At 44.6% G+C, this 12,215-nt stretch overlaps 1 pseudogene; it reads left to right on the top strand.

Moving 5' to 3' along the window:
* The first annotated feature begins 3,406 nt into the window (after positions 1 to 3,406).
* LOC139234102 (beta-1,4 N-acetylgalactosaminyltransferase 2-like) overlaps positions 3,407 to 12,215 on the top strand; it is a 31,848-nt pseudogene continuing 23,039 nt past the window's right edge.

The following is a 12,215-nucleotide window of genomic DNA, read 5'->3' on the forward strand; positions in this document are numbered from 1 at the left end:
TGTGGCACCTTATTAAATGCCTTCTGGAAGTCCAAATACACCGCATCCACTGATTCCCCTTTATCCACCCTGTTTGTTACATCTTCAAAGAACTCCAGCAAATTTGTCAAACATGATTTCTCCTTCATAAATCCATGCTGACTCTGCCTGACCGAATTTTGCTTTTCCAAATGTCCTGCTTTTGCTTCTGTAATAATGAACTCCAACATTTTCCCAACCACAGATATTAGGCTGTGGTCCCTCTGAGCATGATTCCCATTTGGTACTGCAAATGTTCTTCTGGTCAGCCTCCCATCTTCCACTGTCAATAAACTTGAGCTCATCCAAAACTCTCCTGCACATATCCAACACGCAGAAAGTCACATTCACCCATCACCCCAGTGTTAGTTGACCACCATTGGCTATGGTCCACCGGGGCTAGAAATTCCAAAGTGCCCCTGTTAACTTTTTTAAAAGTAGCTACTGATTCTCTCCTGCTGGAAATGTCAGCTTTAGCGCTTCAAGAGGGAAGTGGAGTGCTAAATGAAGCGCGAACCACTTCTCCTGGGTTCTAAAGTCAGAGAGCGGGGTGGTAGCAGCAGAGCGCTGAACAATTTGCAGTGCATTGCTAATGGCATCTGAGGTTGCTTCCCTCGCTTAAAGGGAAGGGCCAATGATGGTGCACAACCTACTTGTCGGCAGTTATGCATTGCAAGGTGACCTGCGCGACTGCCACTACAGCCCCAAACACTCTCACAAAGTGGAGGGCTTGGACATCTTGCAGCAATGCAACATTGAATCTTTGAGCAGGATTGCCTACCTGAAAACCATTCTATTTAAGTGGCGCTCTCTAAGCTGCCAGCCGAGGTGACAACACCTCCTCTTCCTGCCGTTGTTGAAGCCCGGCGGTACAGCAGGGGGCAGGAAGCAATTTCACATCCGGAGCAGTAACTGGGCGCTACGCATGTTATGACTACATGATCTGCAAGGAACTAGAGGCCCAGGCAGTATAAGTTAACACGAGCACCAAACCGGCACTGAAGTTTGTGGAAGTCGCTGAATTCGGCGTGCCCGGTCGCTAACCTCTCAGCGCTCTGTTAGTGTTCCGCCATCCCCCCACACAGGTGCTTACGGGAGGCGCTATGCCGTCAAATTTCTCCTCTAAAATTCTCATCCTCATCTTTAAATTCATCCATGGCTTCACTCCTTCCTATCTGAACTTGACAGTGTGTGCTCTGTGAGTGCTCCTAACCCAGAATGGTGAGTCCTGTTTTTTCCTTGAAAGCAGTAGTGTTAGTAGACTGCTTCATTATTTGAGGAATTGTGAATGGACCTAAACACTTTGTAATCATCAACGGACATCTCCACTTCTGACCCCATGATGGAGGGAAGATCATTGATGAAGAAGCCGAAATTAGTGGACCTATGATACTGCCCTGAGGAACTCCTGTAGCAATGTCCTGGGGCTGAGATGATTGGCCTCCAACAATCACAACCATCTTCCTTTGTGTTAGGTATGACTCAAGCCAGTGGAGATTTGCCCTTGGTTCCCATTGACTTCAATTTTCTTAGGGCTCCTTGATTACACACCCAGTCAAGTCCTCTCTTGATGTCAAGGGTAGTCACTCTCACCTCACTTCTGGAATTCAGTTCTTTTATCCAGAAAACAGAAGGGGAGTTAATGGAACATTCTCAAATTGGCAGGGAGTGATGTCTCGCAGTGTATCTGCTGACCATTCGTGGTCACAGCACCACTTCCTGCCACAAGTTTTTTTTACTGATAAAAATATAAAAGTCAGAACTTTGTAAATGCATTTTAACTAAATTTGCTGCTATATTCTGCATTGTGTTTTTATTTTGTATAAGAGTATGCATTTTTGGTATTACTTTACACAAAAATTATTTTTAATATGTGAAATTAAGACTGCAAAAATTTGCAAAGAGAATCTTGAATGCATAAAGGTCTGACAGCACTTAATAGACCGAAAGTTAAAAGTATGACAAATACAAGATTCTACAGATCCCGTGGATATTTCCATTCATGCACCTATAAGCAGTAGTCTTCATTTTAACAACAGAGAGTTATATCTACCTTAAAGTAACAGAGTCAACCCATCAATCCAAACATAACCTTAAATGTGCCTCAAGAGATAACAATCACTTATGCTGGGTGTAATGTATGGGCCTGTGAGTATGCTCACAGGTTTGTTGAGCTGCTGAATTGTGAGTGGCTTAGCCAGTCACTCAATAAAACGTCAGCCAGTTGGGTTCAGGAAATCCAAGATGAGGCAGATGGTTGTGAGCCTGGTGGATGAGCAAATAATGTGTAAGTGAGATTGTGAAACCTTTGCTAATAAACCAACTAGTTCTTAATAGTAATGTGTTGCTATGAATTCTTAAGCAAAGAACCCAAGAAGCAAATACATTACAAAATGGTGACGAGGATGGGAGTTACTTCATGAAGACATTTTTGGTGGAATTTCCTTTTATGAGAAGGCACATGCAATTGGAGCACAGCAAGGAGATATACTGGCAGCGTGATTCCCGAAGGAGGGTCTGGTTGTACAATTTTTTGTTGTGAGTATTGAACTAACAAAAGAGCTTGTGGAAAGCCATTTAGAGTAATTGAAAAGCAATTCAAGAATATTAAGCTAAGAAGGCAATATGAATGCGACAAGTTATGTCAGTAATTTGGGAGCCTTTGACAAGAATAAAGGAATCATTTAGATCCTACAGTGAAAGATTGCAAATGTTTTTTTTTTAAAAAAGAGCTAAGCATGTCAATGAGGTCCCAGCAGATGCGGCAAATTCACAAATAAGGAATCAAGCAGTGCACGAGAAGATGAAAGCTATTCTGACAGTCATGATTGGTGCAGAGAATTATAGTATCCACAGCTTTTAGAAATAGCAATGAGAAACCAAAGACCTAATGAAACCATCAGTGGATACATTGTTGCCATCAGAAAATGATGTCTACACTGCAATTTTAGAGGATTCCTAGATAGGGCTCTTTGAGATAAATTTGTATGTGCATGCAGCCAATCAAAATTGTTAGGTATGGATGATCTCTCTTGAGAAAGCTTGCAAAAAAGACACCCCCATGGAGATGGCAGTGAAAAATATTAAGGAATTTCGCCCATGACCGGCAGTAGTAGCAGTAGAAACGCAGAGAAGGGTGGCCCTAATCGGAGCGAGTGTTATGAAACCAGGGAGAATAGATTTCATAGGTGTGATGGTAACCATACCACACAACAGTGTTGGTTCAGGTGGGAAAGATGCTACTGGTGCCAAAGTAAGGGGACACATTGCAGCTGCATGTAAATCCAAGGATGGGCCAATGATAATCAAAGACTTCAGTGGATGGAAACCGATCAGAACAGTGTAGATTTTGGTGTATACGCAGTAAAGGGCAAGCTTGCGGGGTGCCATGGCTACAGCCCGACGCCGAAGTGGAGTGCCAGGCTGCACCATCGTGGCAAGGACGCCGCAGAAAAACTCCCGGAGTTCGGATTGGTAAGTCGTGCGAAAATTAAAAATGGCGCTGTGCAATTTCCCTTTAACTTTCACCCTGCGAGCAGAGTGCGGCCCGGTTTGCAACCCGCAAGGTTGCCGCAGACATGGCGCACGGCAGCCTCGTAGGGCACTGCCCAATTTCTGCCATGGGGCGAAAGCAGGCCGCCACGAAGCGAAAACAGGTTGCTGTGCACTGCGAGGACGTCATCGTCAAAAGCGCAGCGGCCTGGGGCACTACCGGTCCCAGATACCACGAAAGGAGCGGTAAACAGCCCAACCTATAAGGGGGATAAAATTAAAGTAGGCAGCACGTGACGCAGTGCACCACCCCTTTAAGGTTCGCCTTGCGATGGGTGACCCTGGTTCGCGACCCACGAGGTTGGCGTGGGGATCGCCCACAGCGGCCTCTCGGGGCGCTGGTCAATTTCTGCTGCAGTGCATTAAAAGGGACCATCACGAGTAGAAAAGGCGTTGCTGTACATGGTGATGACATCAGCAGAGGCTTTCATGGTGTCTCAGTAGGCCAGCAATCTGTGCTCCCAACAGATTGCTAGAAATGCTGAGATGCTGCCCCGGGGTAATAGCAGTGGGTCAGTGGAGCAGGATTCTGCTGTGCTCTCTCAGCATAACTTTATTCCAGGTCCCATCATAATGACTCCACCATTGCCCTTGGCGCTGCCTGTCATCCAGCCAGCCCAGGCTTCTGCCACCTATGCCGAGGTGGTGTAGTCTACAGCTGAGTGATTGGAAGTGGGAGGTGAGGATGTATGTGGAGTAATCTTGAGTGTGTGCATGTAAACAGAACATTAGGTGCTGATGAAAGAAAAAATGGGTGTGAGGAGTGCTCTGAATGAAGTATGATTGACCAGACAGGGTGAAAGGGAGTGCACTGCAGGGTGTCGATGCAGCCTTACATTTGCTGACCTTTCCTGACCTCGTTAAGTCATTGAAGCATTTGCAGCACTGTATCCACAATCTAATGGTGAAGCTGCTGGTACTGACCTCCTGTACCAACTCCAGCCATGCCTTCTTTGTTTTGGGAGCAGGCTTTTTCTTTCTTCTGCTGTGGGGAAAGATGACCTCCCTCATGACCCTGACTACATCTAGTGGAACATCCAGGGAAGCGTCCATGAATGGAGAGGGCAGCCTTCGGTCGCCTTGCAGCCATCTCTATCTTCTCCTTGTATTGCAGAATCTCCTTGCTTCCAAACCTTCTCCTCCGTTTAACCTCTTAACTTTAAGTAGTCAACGGGGAATCACATCATGTGGGTCCATGTAGCGCCCGCTCACGTGCAGTGGAGTCACGAACTTCAGAAGTAAAATGATACTGAAGCCTGACCGGTAAAATCAGTCAGACCTACCTGTCCCACGAAGTTGCGCATTCATCGCCTGCCATCACCCCACCCATCCACTGCACTCCCGTGACGGGTTAATATCTGAGTCATTGTGCAACTCTTGGGACTGCCCATTGGTTAAATGTGCTAAATAGATAGTGCAAAAATCCATAAGCTATCCAAGGCTTCAGTAACAGAAGCAACAGTATTGGAAACAAAGCTTGTGTGCAGAGCTTCTAAAGCAGTGCTTTGATCGTGTTCCGTCTGCCTAAGTAAGGACTGTACTAGAAGTTTTAACTCGAAGTTACGAATCATTTTAAGCTTCTATTTTATTCTTCTGCGTTGATCATTTTTGGTTTGATAGACACAAGGAATACATATCATTTCTTTTACCTGCAATTCAATTCTCAACATAAACATGAGGTCGATCTTTTTGTCTTTAGTTCTGTTAGACATAACGAATACATAGAATCAAAGAATCATAGAAATTTACAGCATGGAAGGAGTCCATTTCGGCTCATCATGTCCGCGCGGCCGACCAAGAGCTATCCAGCCTAATCCCACTTTCCAGCTTTTGGTCCGTAGCCATGTAGGTTATGGCACTTTAAGTGCACATCCAAGTATTTTTTTTTAAATGTGGTGAGGGTTCCTGCCTCTACCACCCTTTCAGGCAGTGAGTTCCAGACCCCCACCACTCTGAGTGAAGAAACTTCCCCCCATCTCCTCTAAACGTCCCCCAATTACTTTATATCTATGCCCTCTGGTTGTTGACCCCTCTGCAAAGGGAAGCAGGTCCTTCCTATCTACTCTATTCAGGCCCTTCATAATTTTCTACACCTTAATCAGGTATCCTGTCAGCCTCCTCTGTTCCAAAGAAAACAGACCCAGCATCTCCAATCTTTCCTCAGCCAAAATTCTCCAGTCCAGGCAACATTCTTGGAAATCTTGGAAGTCTCAGTGGATTAGGCAGCACCTGTGGAGAAAAAAACAGAGTTAATGTTTCAGGTCGATGCCCTTTTGTCGATTCCAGTATCTGCAGTATTTTGCTTTTGTATCCTCGTAAATCTCCTCTGAACCCTCTCTAGTGCAATCACATTTTCTTGTAATGTGGTGACCAGAATTGAACACAGTGTTCCAGCTGCGGCTTAATCAGTGCATTATACAGTTTAAGCATAACTTCCTTGCTCTTGTATTTCATGCCTCAACTAATAAAGGCAAAGAATACCTTCTTAACCACCTTATTTACCTGGCCTGCTACCTTCAGGGATATGTGGATCTGCACTCCAAGGTCCCTTTGTTCCTCTACACTTTTCAGTGTCGTACCATTTAATGTGTATTCCTTTGCCTTGTTAGACCTCCCCAAATGCATTACCTCACACTTATCCGGATTGAATTTCATTTGTCACTGTTTTGTCCACCTGACCAATATATTGATATCTTCCTGCAGTCCGCAGCTTTCTTCTTCATTATCAACCTATTTTAGTGTCATCTGCAAACTTCTTAATCATATCCTCAACATTCAAGTCCAAATCATTGATATATACCATAAAAAGCAAGATACCCAGCATGGAGCCCTGTGGAACCCCATTGAATACATCTTTCCAGTCACAAAAACACCCATCAACCATTACGCTGTGTCTCCTGCCTCTGAGCCAATTTTGGATCCAACGGGCTTTTACTTTCATGACCAGTCTGCCATGTGGGACCTTATCAAAAGCTTTGCTAAAATCCATATACACTGCAGCATACGCACTGCCCTCTGACCCTCCTGGTTACCTCCTCGAAAAGTTCAATCAACTTAGTCAGACACGACTTCCCTTAACAAATCCATGCTGACTGTCCTTGATTAATCCATGTCTTTCCAAATGAAGATTTATCTTGCACCTCAGTATTTTTTCCAATAATTTTCCCACCACTGAGACTAGGCTGACTGGCCTGTAATTACTCAGTCTATCCCTTTCTCCCTTTCCTCCAGGTCCTCTGGCACCACACTTATAACCAGAAAGGATTGGAAAATGATGTTCAGAGTCTCTGCTATTTCCTCTTTTGCTTCTCTTAACAGCCTGGGGTACATTTCATTTGGGCCTGAGGATTTATCCATTTTCAAAGCTGCTAACCCCCTTAATACGTCCTCTCTCACTATGTTTATCTTGTCTAATATTTCACACTCCCCCTCCCTCATTGCAAAGTCTGCATCGTCCCTCTTTTTTGTGAAAACAGATGCAAAGTATTCATTAAGAATCATACCCACATCTTCTGCCGCCACACACAGATTTCCTTTATGGTCTCAAATAAGCCCCACTCTTTCTCTAGTTATCCTCTTGCTCCAAATGTATTTATAAAACATCTTTGGGGTTTCCCTGATTTTACTTGCCAACATTCTTTCATGCTCTCTCTTTGCTTTCTTGATATCTTTTTTTAATTGCACCCCTGCACTTATACTCCGCTAGAGTTTCTGCAGTATTGAGTTCTCGGTATCTGTCACAAGCTTCCCTTTTTTTCTTTCTCTTACCCTGTATGGCCCTTGACATCCAATGGGCTCGAGTTTTGTTAGACCCACCCTTTTTTCAAGGGAACATACTTGCTCTGTACCTTCAAGATCTCCTCCTTTAATGCCTCCCACTACTCTGACACTTATTTACCATCAAGTAGCCGTTTCCAGTCCACTTTGGCCAAATCCCATCTCAGCTGAGCAAAATTGTTTTTTACCCCAATTGAGAACTTTTGTTCCTGATCCACCTTTGTCTTTTTCTATAACTATCCTAAATCTTACTGAATTATGATCACTAGCACCAAAATGCTCTCCCACTGATACCCCTATCATCTGCCACTCTTCATTCCCCAAAACCAAGTCCAGAACCACCCCCTTCTCCCTTGTTGGGCTTGTTTCAGACTGGCTAAAGAAGTTCTCCTGAATGCATTTTAGGAATTCCGCACCCTCTGTACCATTCACACTACTTTGTCCCCAGTTAATATTAGGGGTAGGTGAAATCCCGCACTATTACAGCTCTATAGTTTTTGCACTTTGCAGCGATTTGCTCACATATTTTTTCTTCTGTCTCCTTCTGACTGTTTGGGGGTCTATATGACACTCCCAGTAGTGTGATCGCCCCTTTTTTCTTCAATTCAATTCATATGGCATTGTTTGATGACCCCTCAAACATATCATCCTTTCTCACAGCTGCAATTGTTTCTTTAATTAACACTGCGACACCCCCCTCCTTTTTACCTCCCTCTCTATCCCGTCTGAAAACTCTGTAACTAGGAAAGTTCAGCTGCCATACCTGCCCTTCTTTCAGTCATGTCTCAGTAATAGCTATAATATCGTACTCCCAAGTGTCTCTGTGCTCTCAGCTTATCTGCCTTATTCCCTGTATTCCTTGCATTGAAGTATATACTATTTACTGGTGCCAAACTTCCTTGTTGTCTATTTTCCAGCCCTTGTTTCCTCTGTCTTCCAAATTCACTTTCTACTTTTCTGCTGCCTAATTCCAACTTTGCTTTTCTCTCCACTGAATCTATTCTCCGGTTCCCATCCTCCTGCCAAGCTAGTTTACACCCTCCCCAACAGCACTAGCAAACCCTCCCGCGAGAATACTGATCTGTTGAGGTGCAACTCGTCTGGTTTGTATAGGTCTCACCTCCCCCAGAATCGTTCACAATGCCTCAGGAATCTAAAGCCTTCCCGCCTGCATGATTTCTCCAGCCATGCATCCATCTTCTCTGCCCTATTTCTGTACTCAGTAGCACATGGCACCAGCAGTAACCCAGAGATTACTACCTGTGAGGTCCTGCTTTTTTTCTTTTCTTCTCTTTTACCTGCAGTTCTTAACATAAACATAAACATAATTCTGTTTAGTTCAGCCAAAGTAATTACACTGTTTGAAATGCATTTTTATTTTAATCTCCAGTCTTTTAATGTAATGAATTTAGAAACAGGCTTTTAAATTGATGTGTGATCGGCTGCACTGGCGTTTGACTTTTTCCGAATAAAGACTTGCATTTATACAACAGCTTTCATGACCATTGACTTTACAGCCAATGAAGTGCTTTTAGGGTGTAGTCACTGTTTTAATGTGGGAAACGCGGCAGCCATTTTGCATACAGCCAGCTCCCACACACAGCAATGTGATACCAGATAATCTGTTTTTGTTATGTTCGTTGATGGATAAATATTGGCCAGAACACCAGGGATAACTCCCCTGCTCTTAAACCCCCTGTACATAGAGAAACTTCTTCCATGTAGAAAGGTCAGTACCAGAGGACACAGATTAAGGCCATTAGCAAAACAACCAGCGGCAACATGAGCGTAACATCGAAACATAGAAAATAGATGCAGGAGTAGGCCATTCAGCCCTTCGACCCTTCCAGCCTGCACCACCATTCAATAAGATCATGGCTGATCTTTCACCTCAGTACCCCTTTCCTGCTTTCTCTCCACACCCCTTGATCCCTTTAGCTGTAAAGACCATAGCCAACTCCCTCTTGAATATATCTAACGCACTGGCATCAAGAACTCTCTGTAGGAGAGAATTCCACAGGTTAACAATTCTCTGAGTGAAGAAGTTTCTCCTCATCTCGGTGCTAAATGGCTTACCCCTTATCCTTAGACTGTGACCCCTGGTTCTGGACTCCCCCAACATCGGGAACATTCTTCCTGCATCTAACCTGTCCAATCCCATCAGAATTTTATATGTTTCTATGAGATCCCCTCTCATTCTTCTAAACTCCAGTGAATACAGGCCCAGTCTACCCAGTCTCTCCTCATATGTCAGTCCTGCCACCTCGGGAATCAGTCTGGTGAACCTTTGCTGCACTCCCTCAACAACAAGAATGTCCTTCCTCAGATTAGGGGACCAAAACTGAACACAATATTCCAGGTGAGGCATCACCAAGGCCCTATACAGCTGCAGCAAGACCTCTCTGCTCCTATACTCAAATCCCCTTGCTATGAAGGCCAACATGCCATTTGCCTTCTTCACCTCCTGCTGCACCTGCATGCCAAACTTCAATAGCTGATGTACCTGACACCCAGGTCTCATTGCACCTCCCCTTTTCCTAATCTGTCAGCATTCAGATAATATTCTGCCTTCATGTTTTTGCCACCAAAGTGGATAACCTCACATTTATCTACATTATACTGCATCTGCCATGCATTTGCCCACTCACCTAACTTGTCCAAGTCACCCTGCAGCCTCTTAGCATCCTCCTCACAGCTCACACTGCCACCCAGCTTAGTGTCATCTGCAAACTTGGAGATATTACACTCAATTCCTTCATCTAAATCATTGATGTATATTGTAAATAGCTGGGGTCCCAGCACTGAGCCCTGCAGCACTCCACTAGTCACTGCCTGCCATTCTGAAAAGGACACGTTTATCTCGGTGATTCATCGGTGAGTTGTTGTGACTTGGAATGTACAGCCTGAGAGGGCGTTGGAAGCAGGTAGAATGATAACTTTCAAAAGAGAATTGGGTAAATTTACTTGAAGAGAATTAACTTGCAGGTGTATGTTGAACGAGCAGGGGAGTGGCACTAATTGGACAGCTCTTTGAAAGAGGTGGAACAGGTACGACGATCTCAATATCCTCCAGTGCTGTCATTCTATGATTCTGGAAAACAGATTTTATAGATTAGTTTTGATGTTTTTTCTATTGTCTGTTTATGGTTGAGGGAAGAGGAGATAATGAATTTTTTTGAGTACACGATGGGTTTAGATACCTTCCAGCCAGCACTAGATTGTCAAACAGTACAATAATGGGGGTGACCCTACCCGCCCTACCAGCAAAGAAGGTTAAGGGGAGATTTAAAAAGAGATGTTCAAAATGATCAGGGGTTTCGTTAGAGTTAATAAGGAGAAACTGTTTCCACTGACAGATTTAGGAACCAGAGAGGAGATGAGGAGATTTTTTTTCAATGCAGTGACTTGTTATGATCTGGAATGTACTGCCTGAATTCAATAACAACTTTCAAAAGGGAATTGGATATATAGAGCCCCCACTGCAGAGAGCTTGTGTATTAGTGCAAAGGTGATTTGGCCGCTTCTTGTGGTGGACACTAAATCCATCTGAAACCCATCTGAAAGGGTGGCGAATTGGGGGCTGGAGGTGAAAACAGAGAAAGTTGAGATAAAAGTAGATGCACCATGGCTCCTGGTGACGGACAACTCCAGCTCCCGATTGCAACATGTGTGGTTTTAAAAATTCTTTGTGATGCTGATAGACTGGCTTAGCCCAGGGGGAAGGAGGCGAGCAGTTTGGATAATTCGAGGCCAATTACCTCTAATTAGCTTCGAGCTGCTAGTTAGGAATGTGGGTGTGGAGAGCTTCGTGCTGTCCCTCTCCCTCTCCTCTCATCAGACTCCCGAGTGCCTAAGATTTTTAAGAGGTAAAAATCGAGGATCGCTGATTTTAGTTAGGTCCACTGGCCACAAGGGAGGGTTTTGGCCAGGCCGGTGGTCTGGCACCCAAGTGGGAGTGCCTGGCTGTCTATTGGCGGCCTGGCTGAACCTGGGGGAATATTTGGCGGCCGTGGTAGTGCGACTTCCCCTTTAATGGCAGCTGCACCGCCATTTCTAACACAGTGCACTGACAGAGAAAGCTGTCAGAAGAACTTCTCAGCTGAATTTCGCTTCCGGGGCGGGACGCACTGAAGAAGCTTTGGCAGCAGCGGGGCGGAAGTGGGTGGTGGGGGTAGATATGGTCACCGCCGGGAAAACGCTCGAGGGCAATTGCACGAACGATGGCCATTCCATGAAAAATTGGTGATCGGAGGCCTTAACGAAAAAGGGCAATTTCCGGCCCTGCATCTGCTCCAAATGGACATAATGCCTGACTGGTTCGGGATGCCATAGCATAGAATGGCTATACTTGTCTTTGTGAAGTGATGTTGTGCAATACCATTTGTGAAAACGTTGAAGGCAGAATGAGAGAAAGCAAGGAGAGATGGTTAGAAAGAGAGTTCTGAAGAGCAGGAACCTCATGGCTGAATGATCGACATCCAATAGTGTATGGTCTGACCCAGGAGACAGCATCAATCAGCAGTCAAGACAAACAATTGATCAGGAGCTGTTTTAGAACAGGATTGAAAGCCTAAAGGATAAATATGTACATAAATGATGAGTAATTTTTGGGACGTGCTGGCTCATTCACTGCTAAAGCCACAAGGTCATATCATGACTCTGATGTCTATTTATTTGAGGCAACAAACCCCACTTGGATATGACTGACAAGATAAAGCCTCTTGATGCAGCTATCAATGCTTCAGCTAAAGCTAAAAACAGTAAAATCTTTCTATTTGTAAATGCTTTGCAAAGTAATTGGATGTCTCAACCTGTGGCTAAGTACGCACACATGCCGAGGGTCAAAATGGAATAGTTGAGAAAGTTAC

Source organism: Pristiophorus japonicus, chromosome 21, assembly GCF_044704955.1.
Source record: "Pristiophorus japonicus isolate sPriJap1 chromosome 21, sPriJap1.hap1, whole genome shotgun sequence".
Lineage (NCBI taxonomy): Eukaryota > Metazoa > Chordata > Chondrichthyes > Pristiophoridae > Pristiophorus > Pristiophorus japonicus.